Below are 15,723 nucleotides of genomic sequence, written 5' to 3'. Positions count from 1 at the left end.
GCGGTGCAGGGCGCAAGTAATGTGCCGGCCCTCCTGCAGCCTCATGGGAGGTGGAACAGGGACTCCATCGGTCTGGGTGCGCTCAGAACTCTTGCGCTAAAGACTCTCTGGGTTGGAAGGGTCTTAAAGGTAGTTTGGCGTAACCATCCATTTAATCCTTCTCCACTGTCCCCCTAAATGGTTCTCTACGGGTTTGCCTTACAGAAGAATCAGTCTCCGTATCTCTATGGGCAGTCTCCTCCATATTAGGGCAGTTCTCATGGTTGTGGTTCCAAAGGGAGAGATTTTATTCTTTCAGCAGCCGCAGATATAAGAACATTTCATAGGAAAACACCTTGCTAGCCTCAACTGAGGCCACTCTAAGCCTCTCAAGTTGTGGGAGTTGGCTGGTGCCACTTTAGTGAAAAGGACCGGGGGATTGCATAAGAGAGGATGAGTTGTTACTCTCTGCTTGGAGAATGAGTGATAATGGGGGGGAAAGGAGGGAGGAAAATTGAGTAAAATGGTGGCATACTGTGTGCTTCTTTGAGTATCTCCTCCTTATCCCCCACCCCCCCCCCCCACACACACACAAATTCTGCAAAGTCGATAAAACCCTAAAATATGTGTTTGGATTTTTATGGAAATCTTTAAAAAAGGTTGCCCTGGGGACACTCCCAAAGGAATAGAGACAGTTCTCCTATTCAGGGGAGCTGCCCATATGACCCCAATGCCCAGAGAACTGGTAAATGACTCTGGGAGTAAGGTTCTCCTAGATGACCAATGGGAGGTTGTGCAAGCTCTCGTTAGCTCTCAAAATCCAGGAAGGCCTCAGCTGATGCTTGTGTCACAGTTAGAAGGGGACTTTCTCCAAATCCTTGCACCCATGATTTTCCTTTCAGCTGGATTGTTCCAAGTAGAGAAGAGGCAAATTAGTTCAGTTGACTCCTGACATACAAAGGAGATACTTGTTGAGACTTTCTCAAGTCCTCACTTTCACGAATATTACCACAGCTCATGATCTCCTATACAATGATCTGTAAAATGAGCATAATAATATCTCAATAGGGCTCTTTATGAGGATTATGTGAAATCATGTATTAAATGGAGATGAAACTCCATAGAGAATCTGATGTCTTGCTTTTCACAATGTTATCCAAATTTGTGACCAGTGAAATTTAAATATGGTGGCATAACATGGTCTTTGGAGGGTAGCTTCAAAATAACTGAACCGTCACGTATAAACATCTCCAGTGCCAAGATTCATGTATGTCAAGCAACGTATTCAAAGTATCTTCCATATTCCCTGGGTTTTAAACCCTCAGGTCTTGGCATGTCAGCCATCAGTTTCACACTTAAAAAGATGAATGATCCAGGGGCATCTGCGTGGCTCAGTTGGTTCAGCATCCAACTTCAGCTCAGGTTATGATCTCACGGTTCATGAGTTCGAGCCCCACATCGGGCTATGTGCTGACAGTGTGGAGACTGGAGCCTGCTTCAGATTCTGTGTCTACCTCTCTCTCTGCCCCTCCCCAGTCGTGTTCTGTCTCTGTCTCTGTCTCTGTCTCTTCTCTCTCTCTTTCAAATAAATAAACATTAAAAAAATTTAAAAACAACAGGATGAATGATTCAGAATAATGGTGCCACTTTTTTTTTTCTGCCAGCTTTTTCTTCCAGCTAATAATGACCTCATCTCTGAAGTCTAATTCCCCCTTCCTACTAATTACTATTCAGGAGCAGGTGGTAACCACAATTACATCCCCACACCTTGCATCTGATGTCATCTGCAGAGCTAAAATGGAATGTCTAACGGTAGCTGCAGTCATGTTGAGGAGCAAGGGAAGGGCTGGGATAAGAGATCAGAGCTTGGCTGGATGCCAGGTGTGTGAGCAAAGATCATCTTGTTTTTGTCTTCTGGGAGATTTGTGAGAGGTAAGAACTTCTTTGAATAGAGAACATGAATTTTAACAGTAGAGAGAATGAGTGAGATTGGGATCACAAATAATTTGGGGACTGACAGGATGGTCACGATCACATTATAAGCATCCATGGGTGAGCCAGAACTTTGTGTCTGCACGTTTATACCATCTACGTGAGCCCCTGACCTCCCAGCAAGGGATGATTGACTCTCCCTGGAAAGTGACCAGCTTGGGACCCCCAGCCTGTGAAGATAAGACAGGGGAAGTGGTGACAAGAGGGGAGAGGCTGACAAATTGCATTCCCAGGATGATCAGAAAGGATTATGGCTCAGGAATGTTATTTCTTGCAGGAAAGACGTGGCATTATCTCAGAACCATCTGGTGGCAGCGGGAACAAGAAGGGGGAAGGAGGCTATGAGCAGTCGTCACGTAGCCATGTCTTACTGTTTGCAGACGCCCACGATCGAGCTACTTCCTGACAGAAGTGGGTCAACTAACAGCCTTGGCTCAGGAAAGAATAGAGCTTCAAGGAATAAGAGAGCGGCCCTGCAGAGGCTGTGGGATTCCTCCAGCAGGACAACTTAGAGACACTACCCAAAGCTTCCTGTAGTGTGGGCAAAGTCTCCAGGCCCAGGGAGAGAGGGCAGGGTGCCCTTGGTCTTCCAGGGTGAGACTGATCTGAACTCAGGTGGGCTGATCCTCTAGGAACCTCAGTGTAAGGTGACATTTGTGGTCACCCAGGTGACCCAGGTTGTGGTCAACCAGGTTTCAGTCCAGCCTGCATATGCCTTTTGTTTGCCCCACATTCGTGATTACAAAATGGTTGGATTAGTTCCCAACTCTAAAGTAACAAGGTATTTCATATAAAATGCAGGTTTCTGGCTGCTCTTGGGGAATGAGAAATCTGGCAGCCCAGGCCCCAACTTTTCCCATAGCAACATTTGGCTGGAGTTGAGTAGCCGCTGGCCACAGAAGCCAGGGAGTAACTCTCCACTCCGGCACGTTCCCCACCCATTCACTTCATTCCAAACCCCTGTAGGCATTTGTATTTGTGTCTCCTGCTCTAAAATGCAACATCAGTGAAGGCAAGGGATGGGAGCATTCGTCCCTAATGGAGCTTTGTCCCCAGCACGCGTCTGCACAGTGCTGGGCAATGCACAGGTATTTGATGTGTATTTATGTAATAACAGATAGTGAATTAAGACATCCCTGTTAAAATAAGCAGATCTGCATTTAAATCCAGGCTATGTGGTCTTGGGTGAGAAACTGAACTTTCTAAGCCTCTGTTTTCCTCATTTATAAATTAGGGACATAAATACCGACCTCCTTGGCCAGTCCAAGAAAAAAATGTGAAATGCTTAGCGTGAGGCTATCACATGGTCAGCACCCAATAAATATTTGCTAAATGGCTGAAACAATGTTTAGTCACATGACTTGACCCATGGGCCTCCTTCGTTGGATAACGTAGAAATTCGTTTCATTAAGAATGCATGGGAATTTCAATGGGCAAGAATCTCAAATGACCAAAATAGCAGTTCCTGTGAGGGTGAGGGATTGCTGGGCAGGAAAGATAACTTGTCCCTCAATTCCATTGTTGATGATTACAGCAGCAACACGATTTGCAGCAAAGGGGGGGAAGCTGCTGGGTGAATTATAGGGGTGGGGTGGGGGTTGCGAACACAGGCTTCGAATGTCGACAGGTCTGTCATACGCGCCAGGAGCTTTGCTAGGCAACTGTATACGTGCAAGACCTTGGTTTCCTCCGTTAGAAAACGAAGGCAATAATACCCGTTATATAGGGTTTCACCTGATTAGTTCACGTAAGAATCCATGTAACATGCTAAACACATCGGCTGGCACATGGGAGATGCTCAGCAAATGATTTATTTATTGGTATGAAAGAGAGACACTGTGACATTTACAGTCCTGAGCGCTGTATTTATTCCACCACCTTGCTGTGTGACCCAGGGTCATCTACCTCCCTTCCCTTGGACTCTGTTTCCTGTAGTGTGAGAGAGTTAGCTTGTGTGGTGGATGCTGTGGAGTGCCACCCAAACCCCCCTCCAGAACAAAGGCCCTCAGTAACCCCAGTGGCTGGGAGTATTGGCCACAGACAGCTCATGGCTGACTTCCTTTTGGAGAATTACTCTCAGCCAAAGGTAACTGCCTTATCCAAGGTTACACACTCTTTCCCGGGGGCGGGCAGGGTTGCTCAAAGGTACAAAATACAGAGAGGCTAATTTAGGACATCTCTGAAAGGCTTTCCAGCTTCAGAGTGCCCACGTGGGATCAGCTGAAGCCTCTGTTCCACTGTGAATCCACCTCTCCCTCTGTCCAGTCCTGTTTCTCTCATTCCCTTAAAGAGGCTGTTCCCAGAACACTCTCCAAGAAACATCTGGGTACAAATCTGCCTCACAGAGCCTGTTTCCAGGTAACCCGACCAATGGCCGTTTGAGTGATTTCACTTAGTTTCTCTGAGCTCAACATTTTTTGGCTTGCTCTGTCTGAATTAGGTTACAAGAGACTGGGATATGTTGCAGAAGAAGATCAAGGTTATATCTGCCTATGAAACCCTCAACATAGAGTCTAGAGAATTCCTTATGAGGTTCTTAAGAATAATGTGGGAGTAAGGCAAATATTTCCCGGAAGGGCATGCGGTTTCAAGTAAGTGGCTGACCTCATCTTGTGCAGCCCATGTGGGGTTTTGGAGCTGAAGGCACACCTAGTGCATCTCTGTCAGAGAGATCAGATAGACCTCTCAAGGGTCTGCAGAGAAACATGAAAGGAAATTCCTGCTTCAAGCCTAGAGGATTGATCATGGTTTCTTCCACAAAATGCCACGTGTAGGTTCTTCTAGGACTGCACCAGACGGGTCTTGCTGGCAGGAGGTACAGATTTTGGTAGATGCCGCCTCCGTTCCAGAGAGTGGAGGTTGTGAAAATCAGCTGGGATGGGAGAGCCAGGACAGTCCAGCAGGACTACCAGTCGCTGTCAGTTGTCTCCCTAACGGCAGGCATTTCTATGCCAGGAGTGGTGAAGGGAGCCTGTTATTTTTTCTGCAGAAGAGCAGGCACCTTGGCCAATGCAGGATGACCCCAGCTGTCCTTTCAGTACCCAAAACAGGAGAGTGTGCTCAGCCCCTCCAAGAAAAGTGTATGCAAAAAGAGCCCCAGCTGCATCTGGTGTTTGCACATAGTGTCCCTAGAGACCCAGTGCTCAGCGTCACATGAGTCCTCTGTGTGCTTCGGAAGCAAAGGTGCGGAGCCAGGATGCTAAATTTGTCCTTTGCAAAGTCTCCCACAAGAAGGAAAACTCCCTGAGTCAAGTCCTGGGAGGCCAGGGGATGGGGATGGTTTTAGGGTCAGAGCAAATGAGCGGAGGAGAAGGAGGCCGTTCCTGTAAGGCCGGATACAGAATATCTGCCAGAGATTCCTGGGGTGTCGAAAGGAGTTAAGGACATGTCATTGCATCAGAAAATGGACTCTTCCTTGGGCATGCTCTGTAACTCCTTGGAACGTTTATTTCCCCTTCTGTAAAACAGGGAAGATAGTAAGAGTTTTGGCTTCACGGGTTGCTGTGTAGTCTCAGCAAGATCACATATCTAGAGGACTTAGCTCGGGCCCTGACCCTCAGCATGCACTCACTCCCTAAGCAACTGCAGTCTTTAACCCCTATTCTCCAAGGTGCTAGAGCTCAGAGGGGCAGGTAGAGGAGTCTGGGCTCTGAGTACTTATATGTCAAGTGTCCACCAGGAGTCAGCTAAGGAGACCCTGTAACTCAGACGTGGGATTGCTTTGGCATCCTGACTGGGTCATCCTCTTGCATTTAAAATCTGAATTACTATCATCAATAGAAATGTGTTATCTTTCCCTTTCAATATTCCAATTTCTACTGGCTCCTCTTGATTCCTGTGGGCATCTAGTTTAAGTGGGCAGAAGGAACCAGAAGCATTGTTTTTCTCCATTGTTGATACTATTATTACAACTAACTTGATTTGTTGAGTGCCTACTACGTATCATCTCATTTTTTGTGTCTTTTTTTAAAAAAATGTTTTTAGCATTTATCTTTGAGAGAGAGAGACAGAGTGTGAGTGGAGGAGGGGAAGGGAGAGAGGGAGACACACAGTCCAAAGCAGATTCCAGGCTCTGAGCTGTCAGCACAGAGCTCAACGTGGGGCTCGAATCCACACACTGTGAGATCATGACCTGAGCCCAAGTCAGATGCTTAACTGACTGAGCCACCCAGGTGCCCCTGTGTGTCTTTTTTAAAAAGTGAGCTCTATGCCCAATGTGGGGCTTGACTCATGACCCTGAGATCAAGAGTCATGCTCTACTGACCAAGCCAGCCAGATGCTCCTCATCTCACTTTTTAATTACAATCTTGACATATTCCTAAAATGCTGTAACATATACTTCTTATCATAATACACTCATTTTATGGGTAAGAAGTGAAGGGGGAAAAAAGAAACAACACCACAAACTCTTAGGTCATTACTGTGTGAGGTGGTGTTCCATCTCATTTGATCCCCAGGCTCACTAGTGAGTGAGGCAACTTCCTCACACGGATTGAAATTCCCATGGAAAGGGGATGCTGGAACAGAAAAAGAAAAATGGGGTAGAAACAATGGGGGAGCAAATAAAACTTGTTCATGAGTACACGTGGGACCCTATCTGGGGATTCCCAATCACTGGAGCACACTCTCCAGGACCTAGAGGTACTTTATTGACAAGTGGAGGCAAGAGCTAGTCATGACATATATTAGAGAGTCCTTCTGAATTGTCTTCTTGTCAAAGGTTTTGTGTTTTGTTATAAAACACCTTCAATGTCCTTCTCCATACCTCTGGGCCAGGATTTTCCTATGCCAATCCAAACAAACTTCCATTCCTATCACTTAACGATCTCCTTGACGTAGGAGCTCACCTCTTTAATTAAATCTTTCAGTCCACGTACAGGGCTGTGAAAGGAAATCTGATCCTTAGTGTGATCTCAGGGATGACAGCAGGTAATCCAGCATTGCCTGTGAGAATCCAGAAGGGCCTCTTTGTGAACATTTCTCAGTTGCATCCTTGGGGCTTTCCAGAGCCAGAACTCCCTACTAATGAGTTCCATTTCTGTGGGATAAGCCAGGACCTTCTCAGATTTCTCTTGCTCTGGAGAGGGCTCTACATACAGGAATTACCTGCCTGACTGTCATTTCCTTTTTTCCTTTCTCCCTCCCTCTCCTCCCCTTCCTCTTCCTCCCCCTCCCCTTCTCCTTCTTATTCCCCTCCTTCTCCCCCTCCCCCTTCCTCCTCCTCTCCTCCTCCTCCTTCTCCTCTTCCTTCTTCTCCTTCTCCTTCTTCTAACAAACTTATCTCCAAGTCCTGCCTTTACCACTTTCTAAGTGCCCTTGGGCAAATTAACCTCTCTTAACCTCAGTTTCTAAAATGCGTGGAGTGATTTCTAGCACCACTTTAAATGTAACACTAATACCTAGGGTAGTAACTAAGAGCTTGAGCACTGGAATTAGTAAGACTGGGTTTGAATCTCCTTTGCCACTTACTTCATGGCCTTGAGCTAGAAAGGTGCACTTTCCTTGGGGCTCAGTTTTTCCAACATGGAGATAGTATTGAACTCATAGGGGAAGAGGATTGCATGTGCTAACTGCACTGAGCACACATACCTTGTGCTGATTCTGCTCCAAGCTCTTCATGTTTGTGAACTCACTGAACTCACATAATATCTCCGTAACAAGACTTTTTTTTTGTCTGCTCATTTTTCTGACTTACTGAAGGTTTTGATTTGCTTATTTTAGCAAGTGTTTATTTTTTTTTTTTTTCAACGTTTATTTATTTTTGGGACAGAGAGAGACAGAGCATGAACGGGGGAGGGGCAGAGAGAGAGGGAGACACAGAATCGGAAACAGGCTCCAGGCTCTGAGCCATCAGCCCAGAGCCTGACGCGGGGCTCGAACTCCTGGACCGCGAGATCGTGACCTGGCTGAAGTCGGACGCTTAACCGACTGCGCCACCCAGGCGCCCCATTGATTTGCTTATTTTAAACTTAATTCTGTCACTTCCTATTTTTGATTTATCAACAACTGCAATGCAGGCAGTTTCTCTATGTTCATTCAATATATGCCTCAAAAATATATTGTAAAGGCTATGATAAAAAACAGAACAGTAAGAAAATAGTGCTAAATCTTTGTACATTAGAACACGAGGAGGCCTCTGAAATATACAAATGACTGATGTCCACACCAGACAAATGAAATCTGAATCTCTGAGGGTAGGGCCAGATACTCATGTGTTTTAAAAGTTCCCCTGTTTCTTCTAACAGTTGGCCAACACTGAGAACCACAGCCCTACGTCATGAGTTTAAGGATACTTGTATAGACTGATAAGCCCTGAATGACTGTGGGTAAGGAGGTTATCAACCACGACTCTGTCTTATCATTGTACCCACCCTTCTGCAATTAACCTAGATGTCAAATTTCCCTCTGAATTTGGAAAACATTTTTAGCATGTTCCTGATCAGGCTGCTCCAATAACCCTATCAGACAAGTGCTGGTTGCCATTGAGAACTATTTTCATGCCTGAATGTTTAGAAAAAAGTGCTCTGGGGCTTTCCCCAAATTATCAGCATGGGTTTATCTTTTCTGAAATTCAGCTTTTTGAAAATGAGGAAGTTTTGCCTGCTGTCAGTTTCCTCGAACTTTACTCCATCCTTGTCAGAGATTATTTTTAAAAAAGCAGCTCCCTCGTCATACCTGTGAGCTTTCTTGACCCTATGGATTATAGTTAATAATGTATTTGGAGACTCGAGGTTCATTAAAAAATCTTTATGCTCCTTTTCTAGTCCTCATCTATTTTAGGTTCTATTCATGTGTCAGAAGTTATTCATCCCATAGATGCTTGTTGAATATCAATTCTGTGCCTGGCACTGTGCCAGAAGCACTATCACATGTACGAACCCCGAGAGGTTCGTGAAGCTGGCACCCGAGAGGTGCTAGAAGCTCGCTCAGACCCTCTCTTCACGTTCAACATCCCAACCCTCTGACCCTCTCAGTGTATTTGAGTCACCCCATGAGTTCCATCCTGCCTTTTTGCAGGCCTCCTGGGGGGACAGTCTCAAAATTCACTGCAGTGTCTAATGTCTCGTCCATCTTGGTGCCTCAGCTTACGTCCTCTTACACTATTGAGGTGAACGGGTTGGCAGCCCATGTATCAAACCTGGTGAATGAATGCTGAACATAAACCAGCCCGCTTGGCCATTTCCATAAACGTCTACTGCACAGTTTTCATTCCGGAAGCCATTGTGTCTTCTCCAGAACCTTGTTCTGTGCCCTGGAAGCATGATTCAACATAGCCTGCATCTGGGCCACCACGTAGGGCCCACGTGGGGGCCTCCCTGGGCTAAGTTTTAACAGTATACAAAAAACAGGTCACAAATCTGTTGTGAAAAGGTGAAGGAAATTGGCCTATCTTTTCCTTTGTATTCACTCTAAGGTCATTGCAGTTTTTATTCTTCCACGATTATACTTCCAAATTCCCTTTACATACAAAGACAGTTTATTATCATGGAGTCCATACCGTGCTGGATTCTTTACCATTTTAATTCCTAGAATGCTCACAAACCCCTTGAAGGCAGATACTGTTAGGTCTGTTGTACAACCTAGGAAGCTGAGATTCTGAGTTATTAAATAAACTGCCTAAGTTCCAACAGAAAGCAAGTTGTGATCCAAACCCGGGTGAATCTGGTGCCTGAGCCAGTGTGTTTCATGCGGTCTCAGTGAGAACAGCCAGCTCCAGCCCATCCCAGGCCTACATCACTAATGGATAATGGTACTTATTCCCACTGGATCTAGATACACCCACAAAGTCCTCAGCACATTATTCCCATGGCCACTAATTACCCTTCAGAATTGGCAGGCAAGTCGCAGACTATTTGTCATCCCCTCATGATATGATGGATACTGTTGTATTAAGCCATATCTTAATTTTTACAGCATTTATCAAAAATCTTACTTTTTCAACTAAATCCCTTTCCGTTCTCTTAGAACAAAGACAGATTCTCTATACTCACCAGTGTTCTATAGACTCTGGTTCCTTCCTATTTTAAAACTTCAATTTGAATCTCGTTCTCCCCTCTTTTTCTGTCCCCTAGACACAGTGGGAACCTTTTTGTTCCTTAGATAGTTGATGCTCTCTTCTTCCTGAGGGCCTTTGCACCTGATGTTTCTTCTCTCTGTAATATTTATCCTCTCCTTCCTTACCTGGGTAACTTCTCTTCTTCCTTTATACCTTTGCATGTTGTGTCTTGAGCTCCAGTTAGATCACATCAGACGCCCATCATTACCTTTTGACATTATAGAACATTCTTTCATGGAACTTATCATGGTTTGTGAATGTGCATTCTTGGGTCAACATTGAATCAATTCTATCAGTTCTCCCTTTATCTTCATAGCCCTAGTGACTGGCACAAAGTGGACAGACAAAAACCAACCAAATAAATACAGACCAAAGTCTTGAAATTTCAAACCAGTACAGAAGTCCCCTGAATTGCCAGTTTCCTTTGTGCTTTGTGTATTTAAAATAAACAATCCTAATAAATGTGCAGAGGACCTATCAGGAAATACTGCATTTGTAAAATGAGGCAACACCAGTCTGGTGGCAACTCCCGTTCCCTGACTGGCCCCAGGTCTCATGCATGCACCCACATGCTCCTCAATGGTTGCTCTGTCTCCACCCTGAGGCAGTGGGCAGAGTGATCAAGGAGAAAGTGGAAGTGTTGGAGTCAGGCCGGGATTGAGTCCCAGCTCCAATAGTCTGTAGCTGTGCAACATCTGTCATGTGGCTTAACTTCTCTGTTCCTCAATGTTCACATCTGTAAAATCCCTCACTCACAGGATTGCTGTGTAGTTATAAATGGATAAATGAATCAGAAGCACCTACCTAGCAAGGAGACTGGCTTATTGTAGAGGAATTCTTCTTTCCCCCAGGGTACAGTACATACCTGGTAAAAAACAACAGTGCATTTCTTCGATTAAATTATGTGATTAGTGTAGCTGACATTATGTCATGGCACATGGTTCTAAACATCCTGCCCCCTGACTTAACCCATTTAAACTCACAAGAGCCCTTAAAAGCAAGTACTGGTGTTATTAACCTCATTTTTTATATGAGGAAACTGAGGTTCCAAGAGATCAAGTAACTTTCCAAGGTCACACAGCTAATCATTATTAGGCCGGGATTTAAACCCAAACAGTTGTTTCAGGATACCAACTCTTGGCTGGAGAATTAATGAGAAATCATAGGCAGTGGAAAGATCTTTGGCTTTGGAAAGAAAAAATCGCCCAGTTTCACTATTTGCTGGACAAGTCAGTTCTTTCTTTTCTGAAATGGGGATAACTCCCCCCGCCTCCAGGGTGAGAGCCAAAACAGATAACAAATGTAAAACCCCTGTACATTCTGAGCATAAGACAAATGTTGGCTCTTTCCTCTCATGACAGTCAGGCTGGGCAATTTCTCTTTCTTTTATAAAAGTGAAACCTTTGAGTTATCTTGCCAATAACCTGGGCACAGTCAAGAGAACTTTGGCACTGGAGTTCTAGAGTTTCTCGGATAAAACTTGTTGACAATGAACCCACACAAAGCTGGAAACTCCCAGAGGGATAACTGCACAGGTTCTGACCAGGCACAGATTTTCCCTGAATTCTACAGCGTTTCAACACAGCTGAGGCTCTTCGAGAGCAAAGCTCAAGGTTCCGGAAAAGCAGAGCCCAGCATGGGGGAGGAGAACTCTTCCTTTGAATGGGAAGGAGTCTTGGTGATTGAGTTAGCAAATTGGGCTCCAGCCACGCTACCCCTGCCCTTCCAAAGAACATCATGAATGTCTCTCTAGGAACCTCCTCCATACAGCATCAGCCAGAATGGTGGTTTTCAAAAGAAAAAAAAATTTCTGACATTGGTCCTTTGATTGTCAGAGATGCCTTGCTCTGTAAAGGCGAGGCCAAGGTGGCCTCAGGACAGACGCTGAGCACTCTGAGCCCTACTGAAGGGGTTTGAGTCTGCAGAGTGCCTCAGTCTCATCCATGAAAGAAAGAAAATAATGGCTTGATCTCCCGTGGAATGTTGCAGTGGAATAATAAATGTTCAGAGCTTAGGAAGGGGCCCAGTCCTTTGTAAGCACTTAGTAAATGTGAGTTGTAGTTGTGATATTACAGCAGTTAAAGCATTTCCCCTAGATCATTCAGCAAAATAAGTAAATAAACTGGAATTGGAACTAAAATCTCAGAGAATCAATCGCAAGCCCAGCCCTTTCTATCATATCTGGCTTGTCTGAGCCTCAGTTTCCTACTTTGTATAGGAAAAAGTTTGAGGGGAGCCTGGGTGGCTCAGTCGGTTAAGCATCTGACTTCGGCTCAGGTCATATCTCACGGTTCTGGAGTTCGAGCCCTGCCTCAGGCTCTGTGCTGACAGTTCCGAGCCTGGAGCCTCCTTCAGATTCTGTGTCTCCTTCTTGTTCTGCCCCTCCCCTTCTCATGCTCTCTCTCTCTCTCTCTCTCTCTCTCTCTCGCAGAAATAAATAAACATCAAAACAATTTTAATAATAATAAAAAAAGGTTGAGCCATTTCAGAGTGTTGTAGGATTGTAGTCTGAAAAAGACTCCCCCAACTCCACCCCACCACCCACTCCACTGCATGTGATCTGACCTCATTAAAATTGTTCCCAGCCCTTCATCCCCTTGGGCTCTTTGTACCCTGACAAGCTTCCTCCAGCCCCAGAAAATCCCCATGGGATAGACACACACACACACACACACACACACACACACACACGCGCGCGCGCGCGCGCTTTTTTAAAAATCAGTGTTTTACCCTGAGTTCCCATGTTTTTCCGGGCAGCGGGCAGTGGACTCTGGGAGAGGTGTCTGTCTAAAGGGTGCCCGTGACCCGCAGCAGCCCTGATTCCAGGGATGGCACATCTGGCTGTGTGTGTCCTGGCCTGGGTCAGCACGGCCAGTCAAATGAGGGCCGTGTTCCGGGTCTGCGTGACTGAGGGGAGAAGAGCCCCGTTTCCATGGCAGCAGGTGTGTAGGGGCGGGCCGCATGAGGCTTGCGCCGATTTGGGTTGGGGAAGACAGCACAGACTGGTGGGACAGACAGGAATTCTGGAGGTAAACAGAATTCTTTTTCTGCCTCAAGTCAGTTTAGCATCTTACACAAGCGACATAACTTCTCTGAGTTACAGCTTATCTGCCGGTGAGAGATCTTAATGCCCTCCTGGGGGCCCTGGGGAAGACTAAGAGGGTGATTAGAGTAAAGCATGAAGCAGAGACTCAATAAGTAGCTGTTTACTTACCCTTTTCCTCACTCTTTTAATATAAATGCAAATAATGGATTTGGGTTCCAGGTAGATGAAAAGAGGAAGAAAAGTTAACAGTGATACTTCAGTGGTATTTATGCTGTATGCAATGTATCAGTTTTTCTTCTTATAATCCTGTGAGGTAGGGACTGCTATTATCCCCATTTTACAGGTGAGAAAACAGAGTCTTGGCAAGGCTAAGGACCTTGCCCATCACCACTAGGAAGTGGTGGAGTGGGATGTGGATGAGTGGGCTCATCTCCTAAACTCAGCTACCGCCACCCACGAACTGAGCTGGTGGTTCTCCGTCCAGCAGCTGGGGACCAGGCCTCCTTTCATCGTTTCTGGGAGCTTTTTGGTCACAACCGAAGTCTCATCTCAGCAACGTTCTGCCACTTCCTTTCTGGGGTTAGCTTCAGTTCAGCCTCAGCCTCACCCTTTCTTCTGAAACCGTAGATCTCCTGTCAGCAGTCCACTCTCAGTCACATGAGAGGAAATGTGCAGTGAGGGCAGGAAGTGTGGTCCCGGCGATCCAGATGCTTCTACTGAGGTCTGGGCCTGGGCCTGGGGACATCTGAGGAATCTGTCTATCGTTCCATTGAGGGCACGCTTCCAATTCTCTGCTGGGCCGGTTTGCCCCCATCTTGTCAGTCATTGCTCATCCTCTGTCAGGGTCTGAGCCTTGCTTTGCTCATTTCCTACTCCTTCTTTTCCATGGCCCACCCTGCTCTTGATTTCCCACAACCCTCCTCCACACAGCCTTCAAGGCTTTTCGCAGTCCAGCCACATTGGATGCCATCGCTTCCGGCCCCCAGGCATCCCATGCTGCTGAACTTCTCGTCATGCACGTCAAAGCTTTAGGCCTTCCTCCATGCACTTCTCTGTTTGTCAAGCCTTCACATTTCTGCCCTCTGTAGGCAAACTCCACGTCCATCAAGACCACAGCCACCACACGGTATGACACCATGCACATTATAGTTTACGGAAATGACACCACCACCTCTGCTCACAACATAAACTTTTGTATGAAAGGCACCTATATTAGGGCAGGAGTGGAGGGCCGTAGTATATTTGGATGTGAGATGGGTAGAATTCCCAGGTTCCCTTAGTCCCTTCAATCCTTAAATATGTATGGAGCCTTCCAGGTTCTGGGCAGAGGAATTCAGAATCTGCTCAAGGACCTGGGCAGCTGAGGGTTGCTGACTTGGGCAGCATATCCTCCATTCTCTGGTCTTAAGCAGAAATGGCCAGAGCTTAAGACGAGTGGGAGAGTTGCCACTGGCTCTCCATGTCCCCAAGAGTACCGCGGGCTGGTAGCTCCTTTTGCATGACAGCAGAGGGATCCTCTGAAATAGTCCGGGGTTTGGAGACACATCTATTGTGTGTCTAATTTACTACTTACAAATTAACACTTGGCCTTTCTAATCAGCTAGCTTTCCGGGTCCTTGGTTTCTTTTTCTGAAACACAAAGGAATTGGCTCAGTTTCTTGCTAGTGCTCTTTCAAAGGTTGACATCCTATGAGCTGGGGATCACATCTCTTAAGCATATTCTTTTTTTTTTCTTTTTACTGATTAAAAAATCATGTATTCTAATGGTGGAATACATGGGAAAGTGTAATACAGAAGCCAGTCAAAAGTGTTTATGCCTCAGAAAAACTTCATATTAATGTTTTGGTGTTACTTTTTTTTTTTATAGTGTGCGTTTGTGTGTTTATGTGTTTGTTTTTAGATATTTATTACATAGTTTTCAATAAATATAAATATACAAAATATAGTAGCATACATAATTAAATATTATTCAAAAACATTATTTTAATGGCATCATAAAATCCCACCATTTGTTTTTATGTTATTGGACGTTGAGACTGTTTTAAGCTTTTTTGCCAATCTAAATAGTATTATAATGAATATCCTATCTATAAATCTATGCAAATAGTTAAATCATTTCCTTCCTCAATTTCACTTAACTATAAGGTTACTAAATTAAAGAATTATGGGCACCTGGGTGGCTCAGTTGGTTGAGCGTCTGACTCTTGATTTCCGCTCAGGTCATGATCTCACAGTCTTGGGATGGAGGGTTGCATCAGGCTCTGCACTGAGTGTAGAGCCTGCTTGGGATTCTCTCTTCCTCTCTCTCTCTCTCTGCCCCTCCCCTGATCATGCTCTCTCTTTTTCTCAAAATAAAAAAAATAAAATGAAAAGAATTGGAATTATGGTTAGGCTGTAGCTACATAGTACCCAAATCCCTTTCAGAAGCACTGTATTCACTGGTGCTTCTCCCAGAAGGGAGTACGAGACAATGCGACTATGAATTTCACTGGAGACTCGGTATTAGGTCGGATCATTTATTTATTTATTATTTTTTTTTAAGTTTATGTATTTTGAGGGAGAGAGACAGAGAGAGTGAGCAGGGAGGGCAGAGAAAGAGAGGGAGAGAATCTCAAGGAGGCTCCCCACTGCTAGTGGGAACTCAATCCCA

General features: G+C 45.3%; 1 long non-coding RNA gene across 1 annotated transcript; it reads left to right on the top strand.

The window, feature by feature from the left end:
- The first annotated feature begins 1,653 nt into the window (after positions 1 to 1,653).
- LOC123599996 lies at positions 1,654 to 3,313 on the top strand. The gene is made up of 2 exons (XR_006713408.1): positions 1,654 to 1,911; positions 2,249 to 3,313. It is a non-coding gene; the product is annotated as an uncharacterized LOC123599996 (long non-coding RNA).
- Positions 3,314 to 15,723: the final 12,410 nt, after the last annotated feature.

The sequence above is a fragment of the Leopardus geoffroyi genome, chromosome C1, assembly GCF_018350155.1.
Source record: "Leopardus geoffroyi isolate Oge1 chromosome C1, O.geoffroyi_Oge1_pat1.0, whole genome shotgun sequence".
Classification (NCBI taxonomy): Eukaryota; Metazoa; Chordata; class Mammalia; order Carnivora; family Felidae; genus Leopardus; species Leopardus geoffroyi.
Note: the sequence above shows the minus strand (reverse complement) of the source record. Positions and strands in the feature narration are given on the sequence as shown.